At 45.9% G+C, this 17,336-nt stretch overlaps 1 pseudogene; it reads left to right on the forward strand.

Moving 5' to 3' along the window:
* Positions 1-6,367: 6,367 nt before the first annotated feature.
* On the forward strand, positions 6,368-16,584 carry LOC135532323 (malate dehydrogenase, cytoplasmic-like; annotated as a pseudogene).
* The last annotated feature ends 752 nt before the right edge of the window (positions 16,585-17,336 follow it).

The raw sequence follows: 17,336 nt of genomic DNA on the forward strand, positions 1-17,336 counted from the left end.
TGTAAAATCCCAGAGTCCCAAAAAACACTCGGCCACACTCACAATGATGCCTATTTTCTCAGATGTTCTCTGATAACACCCTTGATAGGCACCCTGCTCAACCTGTCTTTCTCTCACCGGACACTTCTGATCTCCAGCACCATGGCTACTCCTACAGTTTATACACATAGCTTTTTCCACCTATACGACACATTGCTTTGTCTCATGCTCTCCTGCACACTTCTCACAACTAGAATCTCCCTCCTACACACTGCTGCAACATGATCATAAGCTCGGCACCTAAAACACTGTAATAGGTTTGGGACAAAAGCTCTCACGGGATAACTGACACATTCTAACCTGACTTTGTCGGTTAAAGACTCTGCATCAAAACTTAGCAGGACAGACAGTGTCTTCTCTGTTTCACCACGCTCTCCACCGCGTCTGGGTCGCACAAAACCTCAGTTGATCCTCCTAACGCCACTCTAGGCGCCACTTGATCCTCCTAATGCCACTCCTCCTCCTAACACTTAACGCCACTCTAGGTTTCACTCCTTTCAATGGTGCCTTGCTCCAGAGAGAAAAGCAATTCATAGTTATTTACCCTAGTCGTGTGGTGTGGAGCACCGCGCTCCTTCTGGACAGTAGAAACTCAAAAAATCTACACATGTCCACTTTGAGTCACTTTCACCAACCCAACAGTCCCCAACCTCTTCTCCACCCAAAACTCTCACTCCCACTGGGACAAAATGATCTTTATCATCATTGGGACAAGGCTCGACCTCGGCCGTCCTCACCTCACCTGCCACCACAGGTAATTCATCCTTTCTCCCTACACTGGCCCTCTTTAAGCTTTCTATACTATACACACCACTCCTTTCAGTGTCGCGATCTCTCCTCTTCCTATGTCCTTCCACTACAGACCTCTCAGATCCTTGACCCTCATCCTCCCGATCTATATAATCAGACCTGTCAGACATATTGATCTCATTCCAGCACATCTGTTGCTTCTCTAACTTCTCTCCATCACTTTGTCTGCATGAGGCTCAAACCCGGCGGTCTTTACCGCACCTGCCACCACAGTTAATTCATCCTCACTGTCGCCACGATCGATTTCCTTCTGCAACTCTTTCAGAAGTTCTGTGTAATTCCCATTCCAAATTCCATCAAAACATATTCTACTTTTCTCCCTTTTTTTCTGTCCTCCACCTTCATCAGGTCTTCCAGAAGGTTTGTGCATTTCTCCCCTCCATATTTACTCAAATCAAATGTACTCATAATATTACTCATATGTTCCACTTTTCTCCTTTTTTTCCTGCCCGCCATCTTATCGACAACGTTCCCTCCACAACACCCATGCACTTTTCTCTCTCTTATCACCTCAACCCCTTCTCTCCCTCCTCCTCCTCTTCCCTCCTTCCTCATCTTCTCTCCCTCCTCCTCTTCTCTCCCTCCTCCTCTTCCCTCCCTCCTCCTCTTCTCCCTCCCTCCTCCTCTTCTCTCCCTCCTCTTCTCTCCCTCCTCCTCTTCCCTCCCTCCTCCTCTTCTCTCCCTCCTCCTCTTCCATCCCTCCTCCTCTTCTCTCCCTCCTCCTCTTCCCTCCCTCCTCCTCTTCCCTCCCTCTTCCTCTTCTCTCCCTCCTCTTCTCTCCCTCCTCCTCTTCCCTCCCTCCTCCTCTTCCCTCCCTCCTCCTCTTCTCTCCCTTCTCCTCTTCCCCCTCCCTCCTCCTCTTCCCTCCCTCCTCCTCTTCCCTCCCTCCTCCTCTTCCCTCCCTCCTCCTCTTCTCTCCCTCCTCCTCTTCCATCCTTCCTCCTCTTCCCTCCCTCCTCCTCTTCCCTCCCTCCTCCTCTTTCCTCCCTCCTCTTCTCTCCCTCCTCCTCTTCCCTCCCTCCTCTTCCCTCCCTCCTCCTCCTCTTCTCTCCCTCCTCCTCTTCCATCCTTCCTCCTCTTCCCTCCCTCCTCCTCTTCCCTCCCTCCTCCTCTTCCCCTCCCTCCTCCTCTTCCCTCCCTCCTCCTCTTCTCTCCCTCCTCCTCTCTTCCATCCTTCCTCCTCTTCCCTCCCTCCTCCTCTTCCATCCTTCCTCCTCTTCCCTCCCTCCTCCTCCTCTCCCTCCCCTCCTCCTCTTCCCTCCCTCCTCCTCTTCCCTCTCCCTCCTCCTCTTCTCTCCCTCCTGATCTTCCATCCCTCCTCATCTTCCCTCCCTCCTCCCTCTTCCCTCCCTCCTCCTCTTCCCTCCCTCCTCCTCTTCTCTCCCTCCTCCTCTTCTCTCCCCTCCTCTCTCCCTCCTCCTCTTCCCTCCCTCCTCCTCTTCTCTCCTCCCTCCTCTTCCCTCCCCCTCCTCCTCTTCCCTCCCTCCCTCCTCTTCTCTCCCTCCTCCTCTTCCCTCCCTCCTCCTCTCTTCCCTCCCTCCTCTTCTCTCCCTCCTCCTCTTCCATCCTTCCTCCTCTTCCCTCCCTCCTCCTCTTCCCTCCCTCCTCCTCTTCCCTCCCTCCTCCTTTCTCTCCCTCCTCCTCTTCCATCCTTCCTCCTCTTCCCTCCCTCCTCCTCTTCCCTCCCCTCCTCCTCCTTCTCTCCCTCCCTCCTCTTCCATCCTTCCTCCTCTTCCCCCCCTCCTCCTCTTCCCCCTCCCTCCTCCTCCTCCTCTCCCTCCCTCCTCCTCTTCTCTCCCTCCTCTCTCTCCCTCCTCCTCTTCTCTCCCTCCTGATCTTCCTCCCTCCTGATCTTCCCTCCCTCCTCCTCTTCCCTCCCTCCTCCTCTTCCCTCCCTCCTCCCCTCTTCTCTCCCTCCTCCTCTCCCTCCCTCCTCTTCCCTCCCTCTTCCTCTTCTCTCCCTCCTCCTCTTCCATCCCTCCTCCTCTTCCCTCCCTCCTCCTCTTCCCTCCCTCCTCCTCTTCCCTCCCTCCCTCCTCCTCTTCTCCCTCCTCTTCTCTCCCTCCTCATCTTCCATCCTTCCTCCTCTTCCCTCCCTCCTCCTCCTCTTCTCCCTCCTCCTCTCCCTCTCCTCTTCCCTCCCTCCTCCCTCTTCCCTCCCTCCTCTTCTCTCCCTCCCTCCTCTTCTCCTCCCTCCTCTTCCCTCCCTCCTCCTCCTCTTCTCTCCCTCCCTCCTCTTCTCTCCCTCCTCTTCCCTCCCTCCTCCTCTTCCCTCTCCCTCCTCCTCTTCCCTCCCTCCTCCTCTTCCCTCCCTCCTCCTCCTTCCCTCCCTCCTCCTCTTCCCTCCCTCCTCTTCTCTCCCTCCTCCTCTTCCCTCCCTCCTCCTCTTCCCCCTCCCCTCCCTCTTCTCTCCCTCCCTCCTCTTCCATCCTTCCTCCCTCTTCCCCTCCCTCCTCCTCTCTCCCTCCCTCCTCCTCTTCCCTCCCTCCTCCTCTTCTCTCCCTCCTCCTCTTCCATCCTTCCTCCTCTTCCCTCCCCTCCTCCTCTCCCTCCCTCCCTCCTCCTCCTCTCTCCCTCCTCCTCTTCCATCCTTCCTCCTCCTCTTCCTCCCTTCCTCCTCCCTCTTCCCTCCCTCCTCCTCTTCCCTCCCTCCTCCTCTTCTCTCCCTCCTCTTCTCTCCCTCCTCCTCTTCTCTCCCTCCCTGATCTTCCCTCCCTCCTCCTCCTCTTCCCTCCCTCCTCCTCTTCCCTCCCTCCTCTTCTCTCCCTCCTCCTCTTCCCTCCCTCCTCCTCCTTCCCTCCCTCTTCCTCTTCTCTCCCTCCTCCTCTTCCATCCCTCCTCCTCTTCCCTCCCTCCCTCCCTCCTCTTCCCCTCCCTCCTCCTCTTCCCTCCCTCCTCCTCTTCTCTCCCTCCTCTTCTCTCCCTCCTCATCTTCCATCCTTCCTCCTCTTCCCTCCCTCCTCCTCTTCCCTCCCTCCTCCTCTTCTCTCCCTCCTCTTCCCTCCCTCCTCCTCTTCTCTCCCTCCCCCTCTTCCATCCTTCCTCCTCTTCCTCCCTCCTCCTCTTCCCTCCCTCCTCCTCTTCCCTCCCTCCTCCTCTTCTCTCTCCCTCCTCTTCTCTCCCTCCTCCTCTTCTCTCCCTCCCTCCTCTTCTCTCCCTCCTCTTCCCTCCCTCCTCCTCTTCCCTCCCTCCTCCTCTTCTCTCCCTCATCTTCCCTCCCTCCTCCTCTTCCCTCCCTCCTCCTCTTCCCTCCCTCCTCCTCTTCCCCTCCCTCCTCCTCTTCCCTCCCTCCTCATCTTCCCTCCCTCCCCATAGCCGTTGGTTGCTCCATTAATCGCTAGATTACGTTACATTTGTTTTCGGCTTATGCTGTCCCTGTCTCTCATACAATGATACATTCTCAAAAGTTAAACTAAATAGCAGTAGTGTGTATTTATGGATGCCAAGGAAGTCAGGCTTCCCTAAGAAATTGACCAAGAAATAATCATATATATTTTTTAAAGTATCTTTCATCTGTCTGTGTTTGATAATTTTCCTTCAATTTTCTTAGACGCTGAATGTATCCCTCCAGGAAAAGCATCCGAGCGAGTGAAACAGTTCCCCTTTGTCTCTGTATGTGTAGGCCATCTATCTGTCTCGTCAAAAGAGTAGCCTTAAAAAATATATATATATTTATAAAGCCAGTCAGCGTTGAGGTAAACTGAGTAAGCTTGAATGGACCTGGTGTCAAGGGAAGCCAGTTTAGATTTGGCTTCCCACCAATCACAAGCTAAACTCATTTACAGAAAAAAAAATTAATTGTTGCATCTCATTGTGTCATTGTCCTCCGGTTGGCTAGCCAGCTAGCTAAAATCATCCCTTTCCTCAATTAGCCATGGATGGAGATAAGGATTTGGTTGTGGCTTTACTTAATTCTCTGTACTGGCCAATGATTATAACAGAGATTCTGATCTAACCATAATGCATACATTGTGCCCCTGAGTAGGCTAATGTTAACTAGCTGGCCTGGCACATCATTTCCTGTGAAAGGAAGTTAGACTAGCGTGCAAACATTTGAGCCAGGTAGACAACACAAACTAAAAGCATGTACTGTATGACAGAGTCATGAAAGAGAGGAGGATGTTGAAATATTGAAGTTGAAATGATGCTGGAATAGTGGAGGGCAGCTCCTGTTGCAGTAACTCTCCGTGGTTCTAAATCCATAGCTGTTGAGTAGTCCAAAACGGTCGTAAACATTCACTTGCTTTACCATACTGTAGTAGGTCACGCAACTGTTTGTTTGTGTACTTCACCATACAGATGTCGCTCTCTGGTTTTGTGATGAAACAAAGGTGTGGTTGAATGTATTCTGCCACTGTGTCTTCTTATTGTCTCGGCCTTTAGGCCTGTATATCAGAGTGGCAAGGGATATGAACTAACAGGTTATAGACAAAACAACACAATTATCACAACACAATTATCTTAATTATAACAACACAATCATCTTAATTATCACAACACAATTATCTTAATTATCACAACACAATTATCTTAATTATCACAACACAATTATCTTAATTATCACAACACATGTAATATGGGTTTTTCTCCTGGCTTGGCTTCCTCAGGGGATTTTATCCATTCACCACTACTGCTAAATGGAATGTTTCAAGGAGAACAAACTTGAACTAATTAAAAGCACAGAAGAAAAACAAACAGATTAAAGTATATCATTTAAAATATATTTAGTTTTGCTTTTATTATTTATCCCTTGGAGAGCTGTGGTGTCATTTAACAACAAAGGAACCGATTGAATCAATGAACTCGCTGCTGCAGAGGGGAGAGGACGGAGAGGCTGACGAGGACATAGAGGTGGGAGAAGGGGCGCAAGTGACACACGCAGCAGCCGGCAGAGGCGCATAGCTGAACTCACACACACACACGCAAACAAACAGGGAAGGAGCTAAATCATCAAAAAGTCGCTGGGGCAGCCTTAAAAAGTAGCTACATTTGTCGTTATACTTTTTTACCAATAAAATCCGCTAGAGGGGAATGAAAACTCTCTCAATCTAACAACAAAGTCGCTAAATTGGCATCACTTGCTCCGACACCTTTGGCGAGCAGTGGAGCTATATAAAAAATATACATACAAATGATAGCTTTTCAACAGAAGTTAAAGTATCCTTATTTCAACTGAATAAATCAATCAAATACAAATATGCAAGAGACAGTTTGGGACTTTTTGTAATTAGTAAATAAAAGGGGACTTTAAATGTTAGTACTGAATAAGGGGTAAAGTAGTTATTTATTCCCCTGTCAACCTCATTAACTTTAAAAAGGTCAACGTACACAGCTGAAGCATACTGCACTGTCAAAGATGTGTATAACTAACCCAGCGTACTGTACTGTCTTTGGTACTATCACAGATAGAACAATGAGAGTTAGTTATACAAATATTTGGTACTACTGTCTTTGGCTGAAGGATTTCCGACTACATTTCCCGAGAGCCACCAGCTTTGCGGCGCATGCCTATAAACGATTTACTGGCCACCTCGTGATCACTCTGATTTCAAGAAATAGGGGTGACCTCTTGTTGCGAGAACAGTGGGAGAATAGTCCAAGTTACCATACAAAGATGGTAAGTAGCAAACAAAAGTTGTATTAACTTTGTTTACGGAACTTTAGCTTTACTGAAATGATAAATGCACATACATGCTATAGTATGTACGCTGACAGCGAGGTGGCTTTTCGTTCGCTTGTTGCCAGCAACCAACGCTTGCTTGCTTCAAGTAATATGGCAAACCTAATTTATACAGTAACTAGTTAGTTACCGGTAACCAACTTTTCTAGCAATTTAAACATGTTTGTAAAATGATTTTTGCTTGTGATATGTTTAAAGACCAGTTGGAAGGAGTACAATCTATAATTCCTTGTTGGCAATGTGCCAGTCAATTTGGCACGTTCTAGTATAATCTAATTTTAACAGCTGTGTAGTATGCACATGTGGCTACATTTCTTTGACAAGGTCAAATTGACAGAATGTGTTAATGTGGCCTAGCGTTATCTAAGTAAGTTGTCTAATTATTGCATGCGACTTTCTCCCCAGCAATGCAATTGCTTGTTTTTGGACTCTACATTTGTGTGAAAGGGAAAAGGTTGAATGAATGGTAACAGTTTTCTACAGTAGCTATAAATATCTCGTCTCAGATGGCTCGAGGAGCGAGTTCTATTTTTAAATTCACCGTGGCTTACCTCGTGAGTTAATAAATCCCCACTCCGACATTGTCCGGTCACGGATCCCATATGGAATATCATTGTTGGAGACAATTCTAATAGTTCTCTCTAGTATTCCTCAAAGGTATCCCACTCACCTCATTCCCATTTCATGTACACCTAATTTTTTTACCTGACTGTTGTTGACTGTTTTTCCTATACAAGCTCATTGATATTACATAGCATTGATATTATTGTAAAACTTCCCAAATGTTTTCCTGGATTTTCAATGCCTGGTTCACCTCCAATATTTTAATATGTGCCCCTGTGTTTGGTTGTGTTCTTTTGTCAACAAATGGAAGAAAATTAACTGAAACGGGGACTTACTACCTGAACTTGTCCAAAAATAAATACATTTGTATTCCATTGTAACATTTTACTACAGGTTTTAGGCTAATTCACTCTGGATACGTGTCTAAATAACCTATGTGTAATGTGCCCTAATGAATAGGACCCAGATCTGTGTTTCTTTGTCTTGTGTTGCAGTCTGCTGAACCTGTTCGTGTTCTGGTGACCGGCGCTGCTGGGCAGATTGCCTACTCCTTGTTGTTTGGCATAGCCAAGGGAGATGTGTTCGGCAAAGATCAGGTAGAGGGAAGGAAGAAGCTTTGGCTTGACTTGCGTAATATCCCAGCTGATCCTGTTAGGGGTTGTCTATTGTCTGAAATTACACCCTATTCCCAATATAGTCCACTACTTACCCTATTTGCTCTGGTCAAAATGAGTGCACAATATAGGTGCCATGTCAGATACCTCCTGTGTCAGTTAAATAAAATAAAAAATCATGACTGATGGGCAACATGCAGCATCACACACTACCCCTTCAGTCACACAGCCTGCAAAGCTTCACTCAAGGCTTTCATGTCCTTGAATTGCCTGAAATAGACCCACTAGCATACAGCCTACTGGCAGGTTCATAGTCCCTTCAAATAGTCATAACAAGCAGTGTTGTCAATGTAGTAATCATATGAACCATACACATCTGTTCAGTTAGCAATCTACCAGCCTGTAAGTCAACGGAAAGATCAATAGATCCTACTCATTTATCTACTCCTGTCATTTCATGGTCTCTCCTCTCAGCCAATCACCCTGATCTTGCTGGACATCACCCCCATGTTGCCAGTCCTGGATGGAGTGTGCATGGAGCTGCAGGACTGTGCCCTCCCACTCCTCAGAGGTAAACCATGGGGCAGATGACACTCACTGGACTGACGTGGCTTTGCTTTAGTTGTGAGGCACCAGTAGTATCTCCATCTCCATTGTGACTGGTATTTTTCTGTTGTCAATGGGTGGCGTCCTTGCTTTGTTCTCACCTCGGCTGTGAGGCCCCAGTATTAATGCTCAGGGCTGCAAAGACAATGTTCTCTCTGTGTATGGTGTGTTGCAAAGACAATGTTCAATGTGGGGTTGGGGGGTGTCTGTAGTATGGTGACCCTGTGTCCCAAACAGATCTGGCTTCAAGCACTATTTTAAATTCTTTCAAATATTTTTAAGGTGTTTGCCAGATCGGTGGGATTTTCAGAATTGCCAGAATCTCGCAGTATCCCTTTAAAGCAGTTAACTGGCAACAGTCTATGTCCCACAGACAACAGTAGCAGGACAAAGGGATCAATACAGGGTTCGCTGAAGCTAACTGTAAAAGCAAAAACGCTGTGACTGAGCTGATGAGGATGTAAGGTGTTGTGACGAAATGGGGATTGAAACAGGGAAAACCACACAGACAATGTGATGGGAAAACAAACCCACGCCTTTGTTTCTCCATAGAGGCCACTTTCATTGTCAAGAGATCATGTCTGAAACATTGTGCTTGAAGGACTTAGCCTAATAAAGCACTCCTTAAAAAAACAAATTCCTGCCGTCCTCGATCATAATTACCCCCCCTTTTTGTTTCTATTTTTGCCTGAAATTACATTCTCAAATCGAACTGCATGTAGCTCAGGACCTGAAGCAAGGATAGGTGTATTATTGATACCATTTGAAAGGAAACACTTTGACGTTTGTGGAAATGTCAAATTAATGTAGGAGAATATAACACATTAGATTTGGTTAAAGATAATACAAAGAAAAAACATGCTGTTTTTGTACCATCTTTGAAATGCAAGACAAAGGCCATGTTTTATTCCAGCCCAGGTGCAATTTAGATTTTGGCCACTAGATGGCTGCAGTGCATGTGTGAGGTTTTAGACTGATCCAATGAACATTGCATTGCTGGTCAAAATGTTGTATCAAGACTGCCCAAATGTGCCTAATTGGTTTATTAATACATTTAAGTTCATAACTGTGTGCTCTCAAACAATAGCATGGTATTATTTCAGTAATAGCTACTGTAAATTGAACAGTGCAGTTAGATTAACAAGATTTGAAGTTTTCTGCAAATACAGATATGTCTGTCCTGGGAAATGTTCTTGTTACTTACAACCTCAGGCTAATCACATTAGCCTATGTTAGCTCAACCGTCCTGTAGGGGACCCACCGAGCCTGTAGAGATTAATTAGACACCACTGTAGTAAAACCTTAAACAATTAAGTGGTCTTTATTATCCTGTTTTTCCTTCTGTTTGTTGGTCGTCCATGTGCTGCCCATTGAACCAACCCTGGTCTGTTGTATTTTTGATTCGTCTAGAGGTCATTCTCACAGACAAGGAAAGAAACCTACAAGTGTCTTTATAGAACACGTTCAGATAGTCCCTCCCTTTTCTTGCTTTTTTTTTCTGACTATTTGATTCCGACTGAACAAGCCCCTGTTTATTCCATCTGTTTTCAGAGGTCATCCCCACGGACAAGGAGGAGGTTGCCTTTAAGGATCTGGACGCTGCTATCCTGGTGGGCTCCATGCCCAGGAGAGAGGGTATGGAGAGGAAGGATCTGCTCAAGGCTAACGTGGCCATCTTCAAGAGCCAGGGGGCCGCGCTGGAGAAGTATGCCAAGAAAACTGTCAAGGTGAGATAATAGCCAGAGCCCAACAGACAGGGTTTGTTTGTGTGGGGTCTCTGGTGACTGTCAATGTGTCCCTAAATGTCAATGCAGACTTAGCTGTCTCAACACTAGCAGGTACCCTGTGTTTGTGGTATAGTGTAAGCCATGTGTCCTTAGACATAGAGAGGACTCGTGATGCTGCACCTCAGAGCTGTTGAAATTCAGTTCACGTGTTGGGCTCTTAATTCCCATGGAAAGACTGGCCTGGAATGCCATTGGTGTGTGTGTGCGTTGTTTGTGGGTTTGTTTTGTGAGCGTGTGTTTTGATTTAAAAAATCAAACTGCCTGCCTGTCTTAACACTAACCCACCTATCTGGTCTGCTTTGGTCTGTAAGCTTAACGTTGTATCCACCCTGGCTGGGTTCCATCCCAGGAGTTGGTCCACTTCTGTCTAGAAGCCTCTCATTGTATCCAGTCTGGCTGGGTTCCATCCCAAGAGTTGGTCCACTTCTGTCTAGAAGCCTCTCATTGTATCCAGTCTGGCTGGGTTCCATCCCAGGAGTCAAGGGAGACATTCTGATTCTCTCCTGCTCCCCAAGTGTGCACTTGGACACTCATCTTCATGGATTTACAAAATAAATGGACTGGTGTGAGGAATATGGTGGAAACAAGAATTATAATGAGTCATTTTAATAGTAGAGAGTAGGAACTCCGCCAAGGACTGGACTGTCCCGACTAAGTGCCAGTGGAACTGTGGGTGTGTAGTGAGGAGGCCTTTTGGCCTCGACACTGATCTAGCAACAGGTGTTGGGCTGTCAGACTGACGAGTGTGACTGCTTGTGTGTGTGTGCTGGCACTTGTCCTGCACCCTTGTCATTTCTTCCCCAAGTGACCTTGTTGCAAAAACTTACCTTGTCTTCAGGCAGTGTGCAAGGCTGAAACTGCCATGATAGAACACTTTCAACCTTACACGCTGCCTGACTGTCTTCAACCTTACACGCTGCCTGACTGTCCTGAACCTTACACGCTGCCTGACTGTCTAGCGTGGCGCCTTCAACCTTACACGCTGCCTGACTGTCTAGCGTGGCTGCCTGACTGTCTAGCGTGGCGCCTTCAACCTTACACGCTGCCTGACTGTCTAGCGTGGCGCCTTCAACCTTACACGCTGCCTGACTGTCTAGCGTGGCGCCTTCAACCTTACACGCTGCCTGACTGTCTAGCGTGGCGCCTTCAACCTTACACGCTGCCTGACTGTCTAGCGTGGCGCCTTCAACCTTCACGCTGCCTGACTGTCTACCTTGCCCGTCCGGCAGCGAGGCGTTGGAATTTTCCCTCTACTCACAGGTGACTCCAGTTTCAAGTAACTTTAAAATATTTTTTTACTACATGGTAATCAGACACTCTAATACATGGCTATATTAAATTGATAATGGACAAAACATTTAAGTTGGACTGAAAGTGCAAACTATGACTTCATACATTTATTACATTCATATATATTTATATATATTTTTCACCTTTATTTAACCAGGTAGGCTAGTTGAGAACAAGTTCTCATTTGCAACTGCGACCTGGCCAAGATAAAGCATAGCAGTGTGAACAGACAACACAGAGTTACACATGGAGTCAACAATAAACAAGCCAATAACACAATAAACAAAGCAATGACACAGTAGAGAAAAGTCTATATACAGTGTGTGCAAAAGGCATGAGGAGGTGGGCAATAAATAGGCCAAAGGAGCGAATAGTTACAATTCAGCAGATTAACACTGGAGTGATAAATGATCAGATGAACATGTGCAGGTAGAGATACTGGTGTGCAAAAGAGCAGAAAAGTAAATAAAATAAAAACAGTATGGGGATGATGTAGGTAGATTGGGTGGGCTATATACCGATGGACTAATCACGTGGTATGACCTCTTAGTCTCACGTTGCCTTCAACGTCTCATCACTCTGCTGTTAACTATTAGGGATAGCCTGGCCAACAGCCAGTGAAATTGCAGAGCGCCAAATTCAAAAACAGATACTCATTATAGACATTCATTAAACATACAAGTGTTATACATCAGTTTAAAGATGAACTTCTTGTTAATCCAACCACGATGTCAGATTTCAAAAAGGCTTTACAGAGAAAGCAAACCATGTGATTATCTGAGAACCGCGCCCAGTAGACAAATCATTACTAACAGTTACCAGCCAAGTAGGGGAGTTACACAAGTCAGAAATAGCGATAAAATTAATCACTTACCTTTTGATCTTCACATGGTTACACTCACAAGTCCCTCTTTATGTCCATAAACCTCTGTTTTGTTCAGTAATCCATTGGTACAAAGCGCCGTCACAGCAAGCAGACTAAATTAAAAGTACCATGAAAGCTTAAATGTCAAACGATGTTTATAATCAATCCTCGGGTTGTTTTCGTCATAAATAATCCATATTTCAACTGGACAAAAGCTTCTTCAATAGAAAAGGAAAAACAAAGGCGCACTTCCGGTCACGCGCAGGACACATCTCTGGAAATGTCCACTGTCCTCATTGAAAGTGCTGTATCTCCCTTATTTTACAAAGTAAAAGCCTGGAATAATGCCTAAAGACTGGCCACGTAGTGGAAGCCATACAGATCGTGAACTGGGTCCTAAGTCTTTTATATGGTGGATAGGCTTTCAATGGGAGAACAGCCACTTCAATATAAAAGCATTTCCTGGATGGATTTTCCTCAGGTTCTCACCTGCCATATCACTTCTGTTATACTCACAGACTATTATTTTAACAGTTTTGGAAACCTTAAAAACTATCCAATACTACCATGCATATCCTACCTTCTGGGCCTGAGTAACAGGCAGTTTACATAGGGCACCTTGTTCATTCAAACTACTCAATACTGCCCCGTTCTCAGAAAGGTTAAGTTAAAATGTGGGTGCATCTCAATCTGCCAATGGCAGTCTTGCACATCTGCAGTCATGTTTGTCAGACCATGAGGCACTCTGACAATAAGTTTTCTCACAAACTGCTGTAGCATCCCAACTGTTTGGAAACTCTCCGATGAGACTCTCAGAAACATGATGGGTGGTCTCAGTTTTGTTCTAAAGCCTGACGGGACTCGCTGTACCTTCTGTTAGTAGTGTCTGTACCTTCTGTTTGTAGTGTCTGAACCGTTTGGGCTACAAACTGATCCCCTGTGGAAAGGGGGCTTGCTCTGTGTGTGTGGTGTAGATTCTCCTCTCCACACCATGGTGTTTTTCTGGCTTGCTCTGTGTGTGTGGTGTATGACTGTTTTATAACATGGCCTCTCCGACTGTTTTATAACATGTCTCCGTCAGGTCCTGGTGGTCGCGTAACCCAGCCAACACCAACTGTCTGATCGCAGCCAAGTCTGCCCCGTCCATCCCCAAGGAGAACTTCTCCTGCCTCACCCGTCTGGACCACAACCGCGCCCCGCTCTCAGGTACCTGTGTGGAGAAGTGGCTATTGTTCCTTTGAACCCCTTGAACGAATAGTTACTCCAATCCCTGATGATGACCGAGTCTGTCTGTACTTGAACTGTAGTGGGTGTTTTTAAGTTTCATTGGGGGGAACAAATAAAGTGTGTGTGGAACAAATCACCACCTTCGGAGACACCTGAAACCCCACCTCTTCAAGTGGATAGGATTACCCCCCCCCCCCTTAAATGAGATGGTAAAGTGGCTGTTCCACTGATGTCATCCTTACACAGCTCTCTTGCCTCCTTGCCCCAGGTTGCGATGCGCTGCGGCGTGCAGCCACCCAGGTAAAGAACGTGATCATCTGGGGCAACCATTCGTCCACCCAGTACCCAGACGTCCACCACTGCAAGGTGATATATAATTTATCACAATGTAATAATGAAGTGTTATTATACCACTGCAAGGCATTACACTGTGTAATATTTAACAATATTTAACAATATGTCATTATTTTACTACACCAAGGTCAACATGGGGGCAGCGACCTGGCCTGCTTCGACGCTGTTAAGGACGATGACTGGCTCAAAGGGGCCTTCATTTCTGTGAGTTTACTCTACTGTAAAACACATTTTCATCTGGCTGTGTGAACTTTAACCCCCCTTTTCATTGGAGATGGTCCAAGGGAAAGTGACCTCTGACCTTCTCCATGTGTTTTGATAAGGGAGAGGATTCCTGGAAAGATGATTTGAGATGGCTGAAGAAGACTATTGGAGTAGGGATGAGATATTTTGTAAGGCATCGCTCTCTTCCTCCCCCCTCTTCCTCCCTCTCCCCCTCTTCCTCCCTCTTCCCCCCTCTTCCCCCCTCTCCTCTTCCCCTCTCCTCTTCCCTCTCCTCAGACAGTGCAGCAGAGGGTGCTGCGGTTATCGCGGCCAGGAAGCTGTCCAGTGCCATGTCTGCAGCCAAGGCTATCTGTGATCACATGAGGGACATCTGGTCAGGCACTCCCTGAGGTCAGCTAAGTGGGACAATTCTGTGGCTTTAAGATACAGATTTAGGATTAGTGTACCCTACCCAAATCTTCATTGTAAACATTTTAAGGCTATATTTAATAACTCCTAATCTATAGGGCACTCTACTGTTTAAAGTATGGATGAATCTCAATTCTTCACCCTTCTCCCAGAATGTGCACTCCTACAATTCCAGACAGTCATGGATGGTGTAATATTTGGCTGGAGTCCGTTGTTACATTTATGAGGTGTGTGCAGTTGCACACTTTGGGAAGAGGGTGGAGAATCGTGGTGCAGCCTGTCTTTAGGTTAATGGTTCCTGAACACAGTGTGGAGCAGCCTGTCTTTAGGTTAATGGTTGCTGAACAGTGTGGAGCAGCCTGTCTTTAGGTTAATGGTTGCTGAACAGTGTGGAGCAGCCTGTCTTTAGGTTAATGGTTGCTGAACAGTGTGGAGCAGCCTGTCTTTAGGTTAATGGTTGCTGAACAGTGTGGAGCAGCCTGTCTTTAGGTTAATGGTTGCTGAACACAGGTTAATGGTTGCTGAACGGTGCAGCCTGTCTTTAGGTTAATGGTTGCTGAACAGTGTGGTGCAGCCTGTCTTTAGGTTAATGGTTGCTGAACCTGTGGAGCAGCCTGTCTTAGGTTAATGGTTGCTGAACGCAGGTGGAGCAGCCTGTCTTTAGGTTAATGGTTGCTGAACAGTGTGGTGCAGCATGTCTTTAGGTTAATGGTTGCTGAACAGTGTGGAGCAGCCTGTCTTTAGGTTAACAGTGGCAGCCTGTCTTTAGGTTAATGGTTCCTGAACAGTGTGGTGCAGCCTGTCTTTAGGTTAATGGTTCCTGAACGCAGCCCTAACCTCTGACCTCTTGTGTTTGCAGGGAGAGTTTGTCTCCATGGGTGTCTACTCCAGCAGTAACTCCTATGGTGTCGCTGAAGACCTCATCTACTCATTCCCTGTTCACATCAAGGTGAGACAGATCCCTGACACTCTGCACTCTACACCCTCCATACTAAGGCTGCGTTTACATTGGAAGCACAATTCTGATCTTTTGCCCAATTATTGGCTAAAGATCTTATCTTATTGGGCGAAAGATCAGCTGTCATCACCACTTAACCAGAGAGCTCTGCTTCTATTGACTATAAACAGGTGCTTTAGTCTACGACCAACTACCTATTGCAGGGGAAGTTGATCACTTTGGCCTATTATTCAATATACATTATTCTCCTGTCGTTGTTATCCTCAGGACAAGCAGTGGAAGATTGTGGACGGGTTGGCCATCAACGACTTCTCCGAGGCAAGATGGACGCCACGGCAGCCGAGCTGGTGGAGGAGAGGGACACCGCCGTCACCTTCCTCAGCACTTGACTACGCTCCCAGCCACGGCAACCAACCCGGCAACAGCACTTGGACGCAGAACCCACTCCTCCAGACTCGCGTCTGTGATGCCGCATTCACGTGCTACTCGGAACTTAGGAAACTCTGGAATATCCAACTTGGAAGTTCCATATGATCGGTTTAACTTCATACGTTTTACAGCAAAATATTTTTATTTTTTTTAGACCTGAGTTTCTGGTCATTCTGATAGCACATGAACATGGCATGATACACTCACTGCTGCAGCTCTGTGTCCAAAACGTTAATGTTACACACTTCTGAACAGGTTATCCCTGTTTGGATGGTTACCATGCTTACCATGGAATGGAGAATTGTTATGGGTAGTTGATGCACTAGTTGTTACTATGACGATCATTGTTCAACTGTTTAAATTGTTGCTCAGTCAGAACAATAAAATCAGCAAACAATGTATTGTCCTTATAGTGTTTCTAGATTTAACTTAATATTTGTGTGAAACAACTCTTGGTTAAATTATTTACCCTCTTTTTTTTGTTTTGTATATTTATTTGGCATTTTCCCATTATGATATTTGACAATCTGAATGTGATCCACCTGTAATCCTACTATTTATAATTGTAGCAGGTGGTTATGGCATAGTCCTGCCACTGGGGGGTAGCACATTCTAATCTGTAAAACCCAGGACAGTAAAATGGATCTATGGTTAATTATGTTTCAAACCTCTGGATATTATCTCCCTGGACTCACTCCTGACGAAACAATAAAACATTTATCAACTGATTCAGTAAATTTCACCATTTCTGCACAAATCAACATTTTATAAGTCCTGTGAATAGTGTAGCTCGCCACAGTATGATGTGCTTGCCAGCTCTCCTTTCAACAGTGCAGCATCTATAAAGTATTTAAAACAAATATTAAGTTTAGCTGGAGGGAGTGTGCTCCATAAATGTTAAATTATATATAGTTTACACCCAGAATGTCCTATATCAGATTGTCCTTGACTTGCATTGCTTGGTCACCTGTAGTTTAAAAGAAAATGTGGTCCTTCCATTTGAGTCGTAAGGACTTATGTACTTCAATTCAATCAGAACATTATTTAAAATCACTTTTGAGGGACCATGTTCGTAAGCATTCTGTAACTGAAATTTTTACTTACGTTCCATGTTAATAGTCTAGTTTCTAACCCAAATACCTGTAGGCCTAACTCTGGGAAGGGCAAACTGAAGATGATCATTGGAGTCCGGTGTTTTAGCTGGGGGGGAAAGTATGACACTAATCAGGCCTGCTCTAGCTATGAACCCATTAGTAACGTGTTCATTGACGTGGCATCAATGTCGTGGTTCTGGTGTTTGGGGTTCAGGAACGTCGTGAAAAACTGCATTTTCATTGGCCACAGCATTCGGATACAAGCTTTTCATTGGTCCTTGTTTTGATCAAATTCATCTATTAGTGTTTTTGTGTGAACTAATTACTTAAATACCTGCCCAATATTCAATACAATGTGTTGCATTTCATTTTAATGTAAATAAACT

The sequence above is a fragment of the Oncorhynchus masou genome, unplaced genomic scaffold (assembly GCF_036934945.1).
Source record: "Oncorhynchus masou masou isolate Uvic2021 unplaced genomic scaffold, UVic_Omas_1.1 unplaced_scaffold_1814, whole genome shotgun sequence".
NCBI lineage: Eukaryota > Metazoa > Chordata > Actinopteri > Salmoniformes > Salmonidae > Oncorhynchus > Oncorhynchus masou.